Source organism: Polyodon spathula, chromosome 19 (assembly GCF_017654505.1).
Source record: "Polyodon spathula isolate WHYD16114869_AA chromosome 19, ASM1765450v1, whole genome shotgun sequence".
Taxonomy (NCBI): domain Eukaryota; kingdom Metazoa; phylum Chordata; class Actinopteri; order Acipenseriformes; family Polyodontidae; genus Polyodon; species Polyodon spathula.
Genome location: NC_054552.1, coordinates 22,179,317 through 22,194,392, shown reverse-complemented (window position 1 = coordinate 22,194,392; position 15,076 = coordinate 22,179,317). Strand labels below are relative to the sequence as shown.

At 39.1% G+C, this 15,076-nt stretch overlaps 1 protein-coding gene across 4 annotated transcripts in view; it reads right to left on the bottom strand.

The window, feature by feature from the left end:
* LOC121294818 (casein kinase I) overlaps positions 1–13,635 on the bottom strand; it is a 71,955-nt gene extending 58,320 nt beyond the window's left edge. For all 4 annotated transcript variants that reach the window (XM_041218925.1, XM_041218928.1, XM_041218927.1 and 1 more), the window contains exon 1: positions 13,472–13,635. The gene's annotated coding sequence lies outside the window, so the exon portion shown is untranslated. The remainder of the gene's footprint in view (positions 1–13,471) is intronic.
* Positions 13,636–15,076: the final 1,441 nt, after the last annotated feature.

Genomic DNA, 15,076 nt, shown 5'->3' with positions numbered 1-15,076 from the left:
CATCTCCCTTAATTTGCCATTTGTTATTTTTCTTACTTTGGTTTTGTATTAATGCACATTTCACATATTGCTGCTGGTCTGGTTCCTGACCTGGTGTCTCACCACTCATTGACATGCATAACCTGTGTGTGGCAGTTTGAAATCTGATCTTTCCCGATGTAGGCTGCGGGACAGCGGGTGCATCCAAGCCATCAGTGCAACTTCAGGACCTCTAGATATTTCTTTTGAGTCAACACTGAGAAATACCATCACTGCTGCTAAGGGATGCAGAAACAGAACCAGACTGACGGTTATTAATATGGGTTGTGTAAGTATCTGGTGCCAAGCACATTTCACCATCATGCTGCAGGCACGAATCAGTTTTAGCCTCTGAACTGTATTCACGTAGGTGGAATACTAGACATGATATTACTCAGTACTGGAAACGAAGAATAAACCACAGAAAGAATGGAGTTATTGGTTGCCCATTTTTCCCCCCCACACTGTTCCTTTGCTTACTAAATATCTTAGTACCCCTAAAAAGACAATCATCCTTTCAAAGAATACACCCATGGTCTCAGTCTTTCTTTTTACACTCAAATGTGATTTTCAAAACTGCCAAGACTAGAATCACATTGAAGGTCACCCCAGCAAATCAACTTTTTCAGTGCCAATTAACTTTATGAAAGACCACTCTAGGATAAGCACACACCTATTCACGCTATTGGTTTTGGTAGTTTATTTAAAACATCCAACAATGCTGCATGTGTACCTTCAGGGTAACATTAAAAAAACTATGCGTTTCCGTTTAGCACTGTAGGTGCGAAACGCACAATTTCTTTCTTTTGTTTTTTTATCAATAAAGTGGTTTTTTACATGAGTTGCTGGGTTTCCTTTAATGTATTTTGAAATTGTTTTAACCATTTCCTTTTCTTATACAGTATTAGTTCTCTGTTTAATGCCTACTTTCAAGAGAATAATCCACCCATACAGAATTGTGTTAAATGGTCTTTGGAGCATGACAGAGACTTTAGGCTTCCTTAACCATCACACTCCTCAGATATTACAGTAGGCACAGGTCCTAATAAAGTGGCTTTGCACTTAGGCCAAATAGTTCAACTTTTGTTTCATTGGACCACAGAATACTTTGCCACATCTTTTCAGAGTCTCCCACATGCCTTTTTGCAAATTCCAAGCAGGATTTTACATGGGCTTTTTTGACTTCCTTCTTGCCAATCTTCCATACAGGCCAGATTTGTAGAGTACCTCAGCTATTATTGACACATGGACAGTTTCTCCCATCTCAGCCATGGAACGCTGTAGGTCTTCAGAGTTGTCATTGGCCTGTTGGTGGCTTCTCTGACTAATGCCCTTCTTACCCAGCTGCTCAGTTTGGGAGGATGGCCTGCACTAAGATATTCAATGCCTCTGAAATCTTTATACCCCTCCCCTGATCTGTGCCTTTCCACAACTTTATCTCGGAGTTGTTTTGAAAGCTCCTTGGTCTTCATGGTAGTATCTTTGCTTTGAATGCACTACCCACTGTGGGACCTTATAGAGACAGGTGTATTTAATCTGAAATCATGTAAACCACTTTTATTGCACGCAGATGGACTCCACTTAACCTACTGTGTGAGTAACCTACTGTTATTTAGGTGTCATAGCAAAGGGGTTGAATACTTATCTAATGAAAACTTTTCAGGTTATTATTTTTAATTGGTGTGTTTTTTCACACATTGAAAGTGTTAAGTAGGTTGTGTAAATCAAAAGGAAAAAAGCAAATCCCATTTAAATGCATCAAGATTTCAGGTTGCAACACAACAAACTGTGAAAACGTCCAAGGGGGTGAATACTTCCTATAGGTATAGACACTGTATGCTCCTTCACAGGCCCGGCGTTAGGGGTAAGGTGACATAGGGAGCTGCCAATGGCGGCAAACAACGGGGGCACAAAAAAAAAAAAAGAATTTCTACTAGTGTGAACAATGATAATCCTTTATGTATTTGCAGAAACTGATACCTTACCGTTTTAATAACTTTATATATATATATATAATTTTAGCATTGCCGTTTGTGTAGATGGGATTTTTTTGGGGGGGTAAAAATTATAAATGGTTGGTCAGGCTCAGGGGTGAGTGTGAAATGTGTACAGAAATGACACTATGGAGACATGGAGAGTATGGAGAGTAACAATATGGAGATGTTATGCATCGATTACATTTGATTAAAGTTATTCACCAAGATTTAACTGATGGAGTTTAACCATACAATACCAAACACATGCTGCTTAAGTTAATATCGCCAGCCCTGCTCCTGCAGCTACTTGCTAAGCATTCCAGCTCAAGGGAACCAAAGGTGGCTTCTAGACCCATTGCAGCTGAGGCTTGCGTCAACTGTTTTTTGGTGGAAAGGCCCTGAAATAATTCTGTCACGGTCACCCTCCAGAAAAATGGAGGTAATCAAAACGGGTATTTTAGCAAGCTTCACAACATATGGGGAGATGAGTTCATGTCTACAACGACTACCTTGGAACTCCTTCCCCCCCACCATCACTTATGGTTTCTGTATTAACCACAAACGAAGGAAAGACCTCCGCAGAATTTGGTCCAGTGAAGCTGTAAGCAAAAAAGTCATCGGTAATAAAAATGATCTGGCTACAATACAGTCCTCTTTATATATAACACAAACTTCCCTGAAGATTGTCGTATGTGCTATTCTGTACCCGTTACTAAATGGATCAGACATAGTTTAAAACTGTTTTGTATATGACAAGAAAGGGATTCAGAGAAATCTGAAAGGTATCTGGGGCCCACAAAGAGTGTGGAGAATTCAATGGCAGTGCTGGACAGCCACAGAAACAAACACGTAGTGGAACCAATTAAAGACACTCATAGGGGCTCTGCTGCATAGTTATCTGCTTACAGAAGACAAGCCTGAAAACCAAGCGTGGCAATTGATTTGAAAAGCAAACTGCCAGCTAATACAAATGTAGCAACTAACTTGGAAAGCAGACAGTAAAGGCTAGGTAACCCATGCTAGAAATATTAGGTTCTCTATATTAAAGCTGTATATACTTTTTTTTAAAAACTGTATACAGAATAAGGTTTCCTCTATATGTAGCTGGTGCCCTTGAAGTTAATTTCAGTCTCAAAGACCCATCTTACAGCCCAACCCAATAAAGTATTAGAAACACTGCAGCTGCCATTTAGGTTGTCAAACACTGAATTTTATGCCAGCTGGGAAAGCCTCTAGCGGTGGTTTAGTAATCGGTTGCAATGAATCTGGCCCTATAAGCCACCACGTTTGCAAGGGTCACCAGGAACTCAAATCAAAATGCAAAACTTCAACCACATCAAATAGGAAACATTTCTTTCCACACTGCTGAAGGCACTAGACATTTAAATGTGTTTGACCTCAGTTTACTTGACTTCAAGTCTTAATTCAGAATTTATGATTGACAGCTGGTATTTCAGTTTTTAATACCCGAAAGCTGTCCGAGTCTCAAGGACAGTGGTATCCAGCTCAAACAACCTGCAATGTTTCTAACTTTGTCAGTGAATTACAAAGGGGAATGTGTTTTCTGTTTTGTTTCCGTTAGAAACGTTAAAACATTAGCGTTCAGGATGTAGTTTACCCGTGAGCCAAACACAGAGGCATGATCCAGCTAAAGCAAAAACAGCAAATTCTAAGTATGTACAAACAGTGCCACCGGACCTGGGTTTTATACAGAAGGTTAAAAAATCCTAAGACTTACAGCAGGCAATCCACTCTGTCCTTGTCTCAACAACAAATAAATACACACACACTGCAGTTTCCTCTTTTTGCTCCAAGTGCGTTCTGGGTGATAAAGTCCACAGTCCTTTAAAACTACTTTTTTTTTTTTTCTAATGGTAGCATTGTATGAATCTAATGCCATAGCCAATATTTTCAGTGGCATCATGACATTTAGCATTGCTGCAGTATCCCACCTTATTCCCCTGTATCTGATTCCTACACAGATCTCCAGTTCACTGCCGGTTTGGTTCTTATGGAATAGAGGCCACGCTTTCAGTGTTGCAGCTGGAAGGGACTGAGACACAAGGACGGGTCTTGGGACTTTGCCAATGTCACACAGCAAGCCAGTGACTGAGTAGAGATTTTCAATTCTTTGGTACTGGAATCCCTGCAGTCTCTCGAATAAATGCATGTTAACCATTCGCAGAACTATTTGAAATCTCAGTTCAATGCCCTGAAAGCTATTTTTAGAAAATTACTTCCGTGCAATCTGCAGACCTGAACGTATGGCGGTTTTATGACAGGGTACCCAGGTTGACTGTGCACCGTGGATTTACTGGCATGGTTGATTTACAACCATCTTCACAGGCTAGCAACAGATATATTCCCACAGCATGCCAACACAGTATATTATGACATTTCAGAAGCCTAAGTGAACAATCTAGCTATTCTTCTGAGAAACAGACCTGAAGATCAATTTGCTACACAATATTCTAGATCCAAGAATGCACCATTTGTCTGAACGGTTACAAATATAACTTCCTTAATTTGTATGCTTTTTGGAAAACACAATAGGCAACACAGCATTTATTTCTGTATTTATACAACCGTGAAGCAAGAATAAATAGGCTTACATCTGAACACAAGCTTTCAATTTCATTTGTCAATACTGACTAGAGCCATACAGTGAATTATACAGCTTAGTTCATGTGGTGTCAGCACAGTGAAATTAATGGTAGAAGTAGGTGTTGCGCAAAACCTTTGCATGCAAGAAGGTGTTAGTTCATTCTCTCACAAAAGTGTAGGCTGTTAATTGATAGCCCCTGTATGCGAAGAACATTGCTGTGCATTCATTTCATGCATGTAGCACAGTTTAATATTCATGAAAAAAAAAAAAGTCAACTGTGTTTATTTTCCTTCCCTTGTTTAAGAATTACTTCGACAGATTTTTTTTTTCCCCTCAAAGAATATTGTTAAGCTATTCTATTCCTAGTTAAAATGGTTTGTTCACTATAGGTCAATCTGCCCAGCACAGTGTTTTTTTTTTTTTGTCTGTTTGTTTGGTATGCTTGTTGTTTGTTAATTTCAGTATGCCCAATTTAGAACGTCTAACTGTTTTCTTACTGCAGCAAACCCTACAACAGTTCAAGAGAACTGAAGGTCAGTGGGCATCCTCCGATTCCACAACCCAGGCCGTTGCCTCTTTACATGCAAACATGCGTTTCTCTGACTGTATGACTTACCCTGTACACCACATGTGTCCTGGACTCATTTGCAACAAGGAAGTTGGTGAAGGGGACACTTTGAATGCTGCACCCTATCACTACCAGTTAGCTCTGTGCTTTATTAATCTAAGTCACTAATTAGATGAAAATTAAGTTGAGAGATACTTTTGCATGAAACAAACAAGATTATATTGGGCATCATGCATGGCAGAATTAATATCAGACAATCATTTCTTAATTACTTTGCAAGGTATACGTGCTTGAAGGAGAAACAAAGTTTCAAAGTCCATGGGCACCATTATCTATAGTGCTGTATATGAAAAGAGTGAAACACAAACAGATTCTGAAACTCAATAGCATGCACTAAACAATATCCACTAGCACAACTGAAGCAGTCCTTTACATAAGTAAAAACAGATATGTACAGTGCCGTGAAAAAGTGTTTGCCCCCTGTCTGATTTTCTGCATTTTTGCACATTTTTCACATTGAATTTGGTCAGATCTTTTTGTTGGAGTCAGAGAAAAAAATAAAACCAAAGTTTGGTGCTTCTTTCATTTGTTTGGTGTGCAAGGTAATCAAACATGCAATCTTCAGGTGTGAAAAAGTTATTGCCCCCCTAGTTAACTCAACCCAATTAAAAGGGTTAGTTAGGGTCAGCTGTTTGAATACTTTGGTTACCAATCAGGCCTGATTTGGGCCAGCCCTGCCCAATATAAATCTGACTAACTTTGGCCCTTAACATCAGAGTGAAGTTGTCAGCACACAGGTTCTTGAGGTACATCATGCCACGATCAAAAGAAATTTCTGAAGACCTCCGGAAAAAAGTTGTTGATGCCTATCAGTTTGGAAAAGGTTACAAAGCCATTTTAAGGCTCTGGGGCTCCATCAAACGTCAGAGCCATATTGTCCAAATGGAGAAAGTTTGGGACAGTAGTGAGTCTTCCCTGGAGTGGCCGTCCTGCAAAAATCTCTCCAAGAGCAAGGCATAAAATCGTCCAGGAAGTCACAAAGAACCGTAGAACAACATCTAGGGATCTGCAGGCCTCTCTCACCTCGGCTAAGGTCAGTGTTCATGACTCCACCATCAGAAAGACACTGAGCAAAAATGGGATTCATGGCAGAGTAGCAAGGTGGAAACCACAGCTCACTAAGAAGAACATGAATGTTTGTCTAAAGTTTGCCAAAAAGCACCTGGATGATCCTCAAGCGTTCTGAAACAATGTTCTATGGAGAGATGAGTCAAAAGTGGAACTTTTTGGCCAACTTGGGCCCCGTTATGTCTGGCGAAAACCAAACACTGCATTCCACAGCAAGAACCTCACACCAACGGTCAAGCATGGTGGTGGCAGTGTCATGATTTGGGGATGCTTTGCTGCATCAGGACCTGGGCGACTTGCCATCATTGAAGGAACCATGAATTCTGCTCTATATCAAAGAATTCTAAAGGAGAATGTCAAGTCATCCGTCCGCGAGCTGAAGCTGAAGTGCAGCTGGGTCATGCAGCAAGACAATGATCCGAAACACACAAGCAAGTCTACATCAGAATGGCTGAAGAACAAGAAATTTAAAGTTATGGAATGACCTAGTCCAGACCTAAACCCCATTGAGATATTGTGGCAGAACCTGAAAGGAGCAGTTTATGCTCGAAAACCCACAAATGTCGCCAAGTTGAAGCAGTTCTGCATGAAGGAGTGGGCCAAAATTCCTCCATAGTGCTGTGAGAGATAACTACAGGAAACGTTTGGTTGCAGTTATTGCTGCTGGAGTAACCAGTTATTGAGTAAGGGGGAGATTACTTTTTCACACAGGTGCATTGGGTGTTGCATAACTTTCTTTCATTATCAGGTTAAGCTATAACCAATATGAAAATTCACAATGCTCAAGGCATTAGACAAAAAGCCAGCTGTGGCTAGGTTAAATATTTTCTTGTATTGTATGAGAGATACAGGTTCTTGTTCTGTAGTTAATTTGCTAGTTGCAGCAGACGCTTGTTAATCATAATCAAAGTAACGCTGACAACATGAAACACATCCTAATCCGTTTACAAGCTCTGCAAGCTACTTCTATTATGAGAGAAGCGATCGGCTCTTCGCTGTCAACATTAAAAAGATATATTTAATATGAGTAGGGAAGAACATGGGCTTATTTGGGTTCATTGAGGGGTTGACAATTACATCTGGTTAGTTGTCAGTGAAGTGTGAACAACAAACTGCATTAAAACAAACTGCTATTTATTACTATAACATGAGCTCTGGTGGTCTTCCTTTATTGTTAAATCTCTTGCAGTTGTCAAGAGAATTGCTCTAGATGCCCAAATTGATAAACCTGAGAGAGGCACCCCACACACACAAGGCATTAAGCATGAATCACAACAATGAAGACGGAGGGAAGCTGAGAACACAGCGAACAGCAGCTGATCTTCAGCACAGGAAGTGATACCAGGGCAGAACTTGAAAAATATCTTTAAAATAGTGAAAAATAAAGCTGAGACCAGAAAGGAACCAGTGATAAAGTTAATACCAACTTTAATGTGCTAAAGTTTTCACAATCAAAAAAAAAAAAAAAAAAATCCCACCTCTGCCATTGATGGTCACTGACTGACTCACTGTGTGACCCTGAGCAAGTCACTTAACCTCCTTGTACTCCATCCTGCGGATGAGATGTTAAATCAATGTCCTATTGTAAGTGACTCTGCATATAATGCACCGTTCACAGCCTACCTCTGTAAAGCGCTTTGTGATGGTGGTCCACTATGAAAGGTGAAATATAAGAAATCTAAAAAAGCACTTCAGATTATAAACCAACTTAATGGAAAAGACCATTAAGTTGGTACCTACACTACCACTTTGACTGGTATCTTAGATACTGTAGTGCTTTTTTAAAAAAAGGCTCACTGTGGTTCAATGATGCAACTCGTAAGATGAAATATGAAGGTCGTAAAATAGACCGGAGATGGCAGGAATCTAAATTGCATGTTCATTACTCTGCATGGAAGGGCCATTTGGTTAAATATAGGAAGGTTCTGGCATTGGCTAGATCATATTATTCTAGTTTAATTGAAACAAATAAAAAAAAAACACAATGCTACATTTCTTTTTGCTACCCTACAGAATCCTACCCTTGACACTGGAGCCTCTCACAGCTGCAATGACTTCTTACATTTCTTTAAAAATAAAATTCTATACATCAGAAATGAGATTCGGCAGACTCCTGTTAAGGAGGACCCCAGCACAATTTTATCAACTACACCTATTAAGGCTATTATGGGTTTTTTTTCTTCCATTGCCTTACAGGAACTGACAGAGCTAGTTCAACATATGAGAGCTACTACATGCTCTCTTGATCCTATTCCACAGCACTTAAGGTAGCTGTGGTAAAGCCTATGCTTAAACACAATTTGGACCTTAAAGTCTTCAATAACTATAGGGCAATCTCCAACCTGCCATTCTTAGATAAGGTTCTAGCGAGAGTTGTTGCAATTCAATTACAAAAAATTCCAACTCTTAATGGTATATTCGAGAGGTTTCAGCCTGGTTTTTATGCTGCACATAGCACGAGACAGCCCTTGTTAGAGTTGTGAATGATCTGCTGATAAGCTCTGACTCAGGCTTTCCATCAATTTTACTTCTAGATCCACGTGTTGCCTTTGACACTGGAGACCATTCTATCCTACTGATTTGTCTTGAAAGCACAGTGGCACTGTCTGGCCTTGTCCTGTCCTGGTTCAAATCTTATTTTTCTGATAGATTTCAGTTCACCTCTATTGGGGAGGTAAAATTGTCGTTATCGGAAGTTGTCTGTGGTGTTCCACAGGGCTCCATTCTAGGTACCTTGTTGTTTCATTATATATGCTACCGTTGGGTGACAATATCCACAGATACAGAGTGAATTTTCATTGCTACACTAACACCCAGCTATATGTGTTCCTAAAGCCAGGAATTTCTTCTGCCTGGGTGTTATCATCTACTTGCCTTACAGACATCAAGCATTGGAAGTCACAGAATTTTCGAATATTGAATTCAGATAAAATGCTAGGTTATGCTAGGGGGATCACAGAACCAACTAAAAGGAAATGCGGGACTACATGAGCTCGACCCTTGCAGTCTCTCATCAAAACTTAAACTAGAAATTAAGAGTTTGGCCAAAAGATAATGCGAGCCTGTCATTTGAGACTCGCATTATCTTTTGGCCTTTACGTTCAGTATAGGACTGATTTTTAAGATTTTGCTGTTAACTTACAAGGCCATGAACGGATTAGCACCTAGTTATTTGCAGGCATTACTGACCCCTACGGTCAACAAAAGCAACATAGGAAGGAGGGCTTTTTCTTGTAGCGCTCCTAAATTATGGAATGCTCTGCCTTTGTTTGTCAGGGAAGCTGGGACTGTTACAGTTTTCAAGTGAAGACTAAAAATGCACTTTTATAAAATGGCTTTCTTATTTTAGTGGGTTTTAATGTAACTTTAAAATTACTGCTTTTGTATTACGTGTATACTGTAAATATTTTATTTAAATATTCTGATTGTTGCAGCTGTATGCATGACATTCTATACAAATTATTGTGGTTTGTTCTTTTTTTCTGCTATGCACTGTACAGTGCTTTGTGACACTTTTGTATAAAAAGCACTGTAAATAAATAAATGCATAATGGAGCACCGACTCCCAGGTCATTCAAACACCAGGCTATAATAAAAAAAAAAAAAAAAAAATGTTGATTTGTTGTAACCTCTCAATTTTCACCCTACACAAATATTTCAGGCAGTTTTGTTTCAAACCCTGCAGCAGCCCACAATTTATAAGCTGCACTGACAATTCCTTGAGGAATCATGTGCGGCTGTTTGGTAACAACACATACTTACTCACACTGTTTTTTTTGTTTTTAAAAAGGTCAGCTAGGACTTAAATGCTAGGACTAAAATTTATATATTAGTTTACTCAAGCTTACTGTAGTGTACATACAAATTCAAACAAACAACGATGAGTCAGTTACACAAGCATGCCAGAAAACATGAAAATAAATATGTGATTATGCACAGAAAGTGTGAAAATGTGTCCCAGCATGCCTAGTGCATGAAAGAGTCAACCCTATTAGGTCTAGGTGACTTGGGATGGGGAGTAGGCTATATACCAGGATTCTTAGTGGTCACTAGACAAGTGTTCCTCTTCTATTCAGGTGTTATACAATATTGTTCAGATCTGTTCATCTCAATAACTTAAAAAGCTATTTCCACAACACAGGACAGGTTGATCGGAGATCTGTTGAGCCGAGTGACTGGTAGTAATAGTCAAACACAGCCCATACTGAATAGTTAAAAACTACCTGCATAAAGACATACAGCAATAGCTGGTCTGCTGGCCTAGGGCATGGCAGCCAAACCTCTCCTGTGTTCCCAATCCCATGCAAAAGTTAACAAAACTGGCCTAGGCCTGTTTGGCAAGATAGCAACCTTGACCAGCAATCCAGCAGACAAGCATGAAGGAGACTTCTGCAGCGCGCTGTGTGTTTACAGAGGAAACTGACCAATGTTCAGGAGACACATTACTGGAAGCCAGTGTTCTCAAGAGGAATTCTGAGGCAGACTTCCTCTCGCAAGACTACAACCAGAAGTAAACGATAATGACACGGTAGCTGGTGTACTTGTATGTCAGTGTATGAAAAGTCCTATCTTCATCTGGACATACTTGGATATTAAATATTTAATAATCAGGTACCATTAATCTGTTAAACCAAACTCTGCTATTTACTGCCAAGCTGGGGGCTATACAACCAGTATGTTGTTAGCTTACATCCCTTACCATGGCTGTAAACAGAGCCATCAGAATCATGAAAGAGTAGATCACCATGACAGTAGACAGCAAGTGTGTGTGACACATGGCCTACTGAGGGCAGGCACTTCCTTATATCCTTCCCAAGTTCCATCACAATTGGATAGGCTGGAAGACAGCCAGGTAACAATGGCAAGGAAAGCAATAGCTGAGCAGATCTGTCACTTAAAGCAGGAGACAGGAGGGGGTTAGGAGACACAGTTACATACATTACAGCATTGTTAGCATTTACACATAGTTTGATTTCCAGTTTTACTCTTAACACCTACAATCTAATTTTTCTCTGACGAGTGCATGAAGGAAAATCAATGCCGTTTCAGTCACACATCAAATCTGACTGACTTCAAAGATGATGCTTGGTTAGCAGGTGTATGAAAGATAACAAATATGACCGGGGCGTCACAGTGATCTCAAGAGTAAAGATTCTATAGTTCTTACATACTTTTTAAAAATACCGTTTTGCTTTAAAAATCAGCAATATCATGGTGGCTGCCCATTAAAGGAACAACAAAGTTTATGAACAGTGCAATGTATTTTTTCCTGAACCAGCACTTAGTCTTTACGAGAATGCTTCTTTGTCCAACAGGCTGCACTTAACAGAGTACTGTATGTCACTGTGAAACACTAAAGCAAGCAAAAATTTATTGCTGTCTTGCAGAGGTATTGCCAATGCAGTTCACAAAGCTGAAAATGTAAGTCAAAACCTCTCTCTACAGGTTTTAGGGAAATATTTTGATAATCTCAAACAGGGGTACAGTGTTTGCTTTCTGCAGCTAGGAAAGCTGCCTATGTTTATGAACAGGGTACAAGAGAAACCTGCTTACGATCCTAAGGCTGAATTTAACTGAATTCATGTTGCAATATTGTATACGTCTGACTAAATTGTGTCTAGCATTGTTATTGAATAACCCATCATCTTTAAACCGGAAGTGTTCCTCATGCATCTCACACCAACACAGTACTTGTGGTTGGTTTAATACATGACTGCAATGTTTAGCATATTCCAGTAGTTTATCAAAAATACCTTGTTTATTTACAGTATGCCCACAGTTCTAGCTGCACCCTCCCCTGTGTGAGGATATTCAGTAATGACATTTAAGCTCATAATAATTAAAATGTGGGACTTCGGTTTACCCAAATTGTATTGTTCTTTTTCCAACATTCTCATCCGTTTACAAGGTAACTACTGGAATATGTAAAACTATGTGTTTAGGGAAGAGAGGCAAGGTGTAAAGAAATGTCCAAAGATAACCTGGAGAGGTGACAATGTATCGGTAGGTATATTCGTCACGCAAACATTCACAACACACAAACTGCATCAGCGGTCCATCCTCAATATAACCATGGAGCCAATGGCGAGACGGTGCAACATTAATAAAGGCATAATTGCTGGTGTCCAAGAAGTAAAAAAAAAAAAAAAGTTTTTAGTACTTTAACATTATACGTGTTTTCCCTAGCCATTATTAGAAATTAAATACATTTAAAAACTAGGCTACATTAATGCTTAGAGTTTCGCTTTTGTCAGCTAGATAATAACTTATAACACTGTCTGATATTTTCATATTTACAATATTTCATAATGCATACTGTACTAACAATAACCAACAAGCCTATAAAAAGAAATAGAAAGACATTTAATCTGACCTTAACCGTAGTTATGTATTTTACACTATATGTACAATCCTAGCAGGGACAGACTAGGAGTCAAGAAATCACTAGAATTAACCCACCCTTAATTTAGTTCTCACTGCGCACTCACAGAAAGCGCAGGGCAAGAAGGCAACAATTAAGGGTTTTGGTTTTGGCTCTGATTTATATTATATTATATATATATATATATCTATATATATTATATATATATATATATTATATATATATATGCACACACACACACACACACACACACACACACACACAACCCAACATCACCACCCTTTCTAACCCCCCTTTTTTCGGAAAATCTAAATAAATAAATAACGTTTCAACAACCCCAGTTACCCACAAGATAGTGTGTCTTAAATAAAACTCCAAATACAGAAGCAGCAGCCCAAGTGATATGTCAAATTTCCGTGAAATACGCGTTTCGTTGTTGTTCCAACAAAAGTAACTACACGGAAAAAAGAATGAAACAAGGAGCACACTGACAAACACAAATCGATGTAACCGTCGCTTTCTATATAAGAATATTTTGTAACGTACAGCCAAAATTATTGATATTTCCCTTAAACGTTTATTTTAAACAAAAGGAGAACATATATGCATCTTGAATTACTTCATTGTTTTTATCCTAATGATCTGCAGTAAAACTTCACAAAGGGCATGGTCCCATATCCTCGTCTCTCACAGCACCGACAATATTATTTAAATATATTTCCTGGTGACTGATTCAACCAATAGTCTTTCTATTAAAGAAAAAAACCACGAAAAGGAACAAAAGCTGGACTCACCTTTACTCTGTGTTGGTTGTGTTCAATCCCGCAGGTTCTAATAGCGATCTCGGTCCAGTGGATGGTATCGACAAGTCTGGACGTGTTAAAGCTTTATATTTTATCCGACAGCTTTGTACCCCTTTTTCCTTGCTTCTCTTCGGAGCTGTGAAAGGCTCCTGCAGTCCCGGAAGTGCTGATCCAGCACCACCCGCCTAGGAACACTTCCGGGTTGTTCGCTTGGGCGTGGTTTCTGTAGTCTTCATGTTGTCAAGGTGATTCATGAGAAGTTTATTATTATTATTATTATTATTATTATTATAATAATAATAATAATAATTCCAGATAATTAGGTCATTATTTAGCCTATACCTCGCCAGAATTTACTGAATTATTTTATATAATAATATATTGTTTGTTTTATGGCACTGCAGAATAACTACATCGCATTAAACGCTTATCCGGGACCAGACGTACCGCAAAAAACGGGATGATCCAGGTTTTTAGGTTTTTTTGTCCCAGTCAGAAACACTAAAAGTGTTAAATAGTCCCGTTTTTGCAAACAAAGTGCCTTTGCAGAAGTAAAAGCCAGCGCTAGTGCCATCTAGTGAACTGCTACTTTGGCTGAAGTTAGTCCGGACTGCAGTACCATATTACAGTAAAACAAATCTCTCAGGAGTGAAATAACCCTGTGATATGTCATCAGAGGACCTTCTAAATAAAGGAAAAAAACTATTTTGTACAAAACCAATTTTTATTTATTTCAGACGTCATTCATGCACAGGTTTCCTCTTTTCAATACTGTCATTTCAAGCAATGTTTGTTGGTATATTCAAGTGTTTGTCCCAGCACTGGTGATTCATAAGGGCAAGAAGATACTAGAACTATCACCATGACTCACATCCACAAAGAGGGATTTCATTATGACATAAAGAATAGCAGAATGAAGCATTGTAACAGGGACGTACACCTTTGGGAATGGCATCTATTGTCTTTCGGGCTTGCGGGTGTGAAATATTAACTTTCTTAACTAAAGTATTCTTCTTGTTGAGAATCTCTTTGTATATCATTTCCGTTTCAGTCAGTACATTGTGGTGGCTTTTTAAAATTCAGTTTAAAGCACACCTGTGGCCTCAGTAGCAGTTTCAAACACTGTCTAAGTGCAGCTGGTACACCAACGTGTAGCCATTAACTCGTCCCCCTGCAACAGATGTAAGAAATGCCACATTTATTCTATGAGACATTTGTTACTGATGTGTTTCTTACATCCACTAGGTGCAGAGTTTTGTAGGGGAACATGTTAATTGGTACACTATGATGAGATCAGACTGATGTTTGAGAGCTTTATTGAGGCCACATAGGTGCTTTAAACTGAGTTTTAAAAACTCACCTGGATGTGATGACTACAACAGAAAATGACATACAAAACTAATCTAAACATGAAGTTGCTTTTTAAAATCCTGTCCAATATTGTATTTGGTATGTAATGCTAAAGCCATTTTTCTGTGTGGTGCTGTATCTCTTTCTGGTAGCTTGCTGTGTCCTGGCATGTACACTGTGCTGACCTTCCTTGCATCATTTAAATGATTCCCCTCAGTACAACTTTGTTTTCTTGCTCAGCCGGGC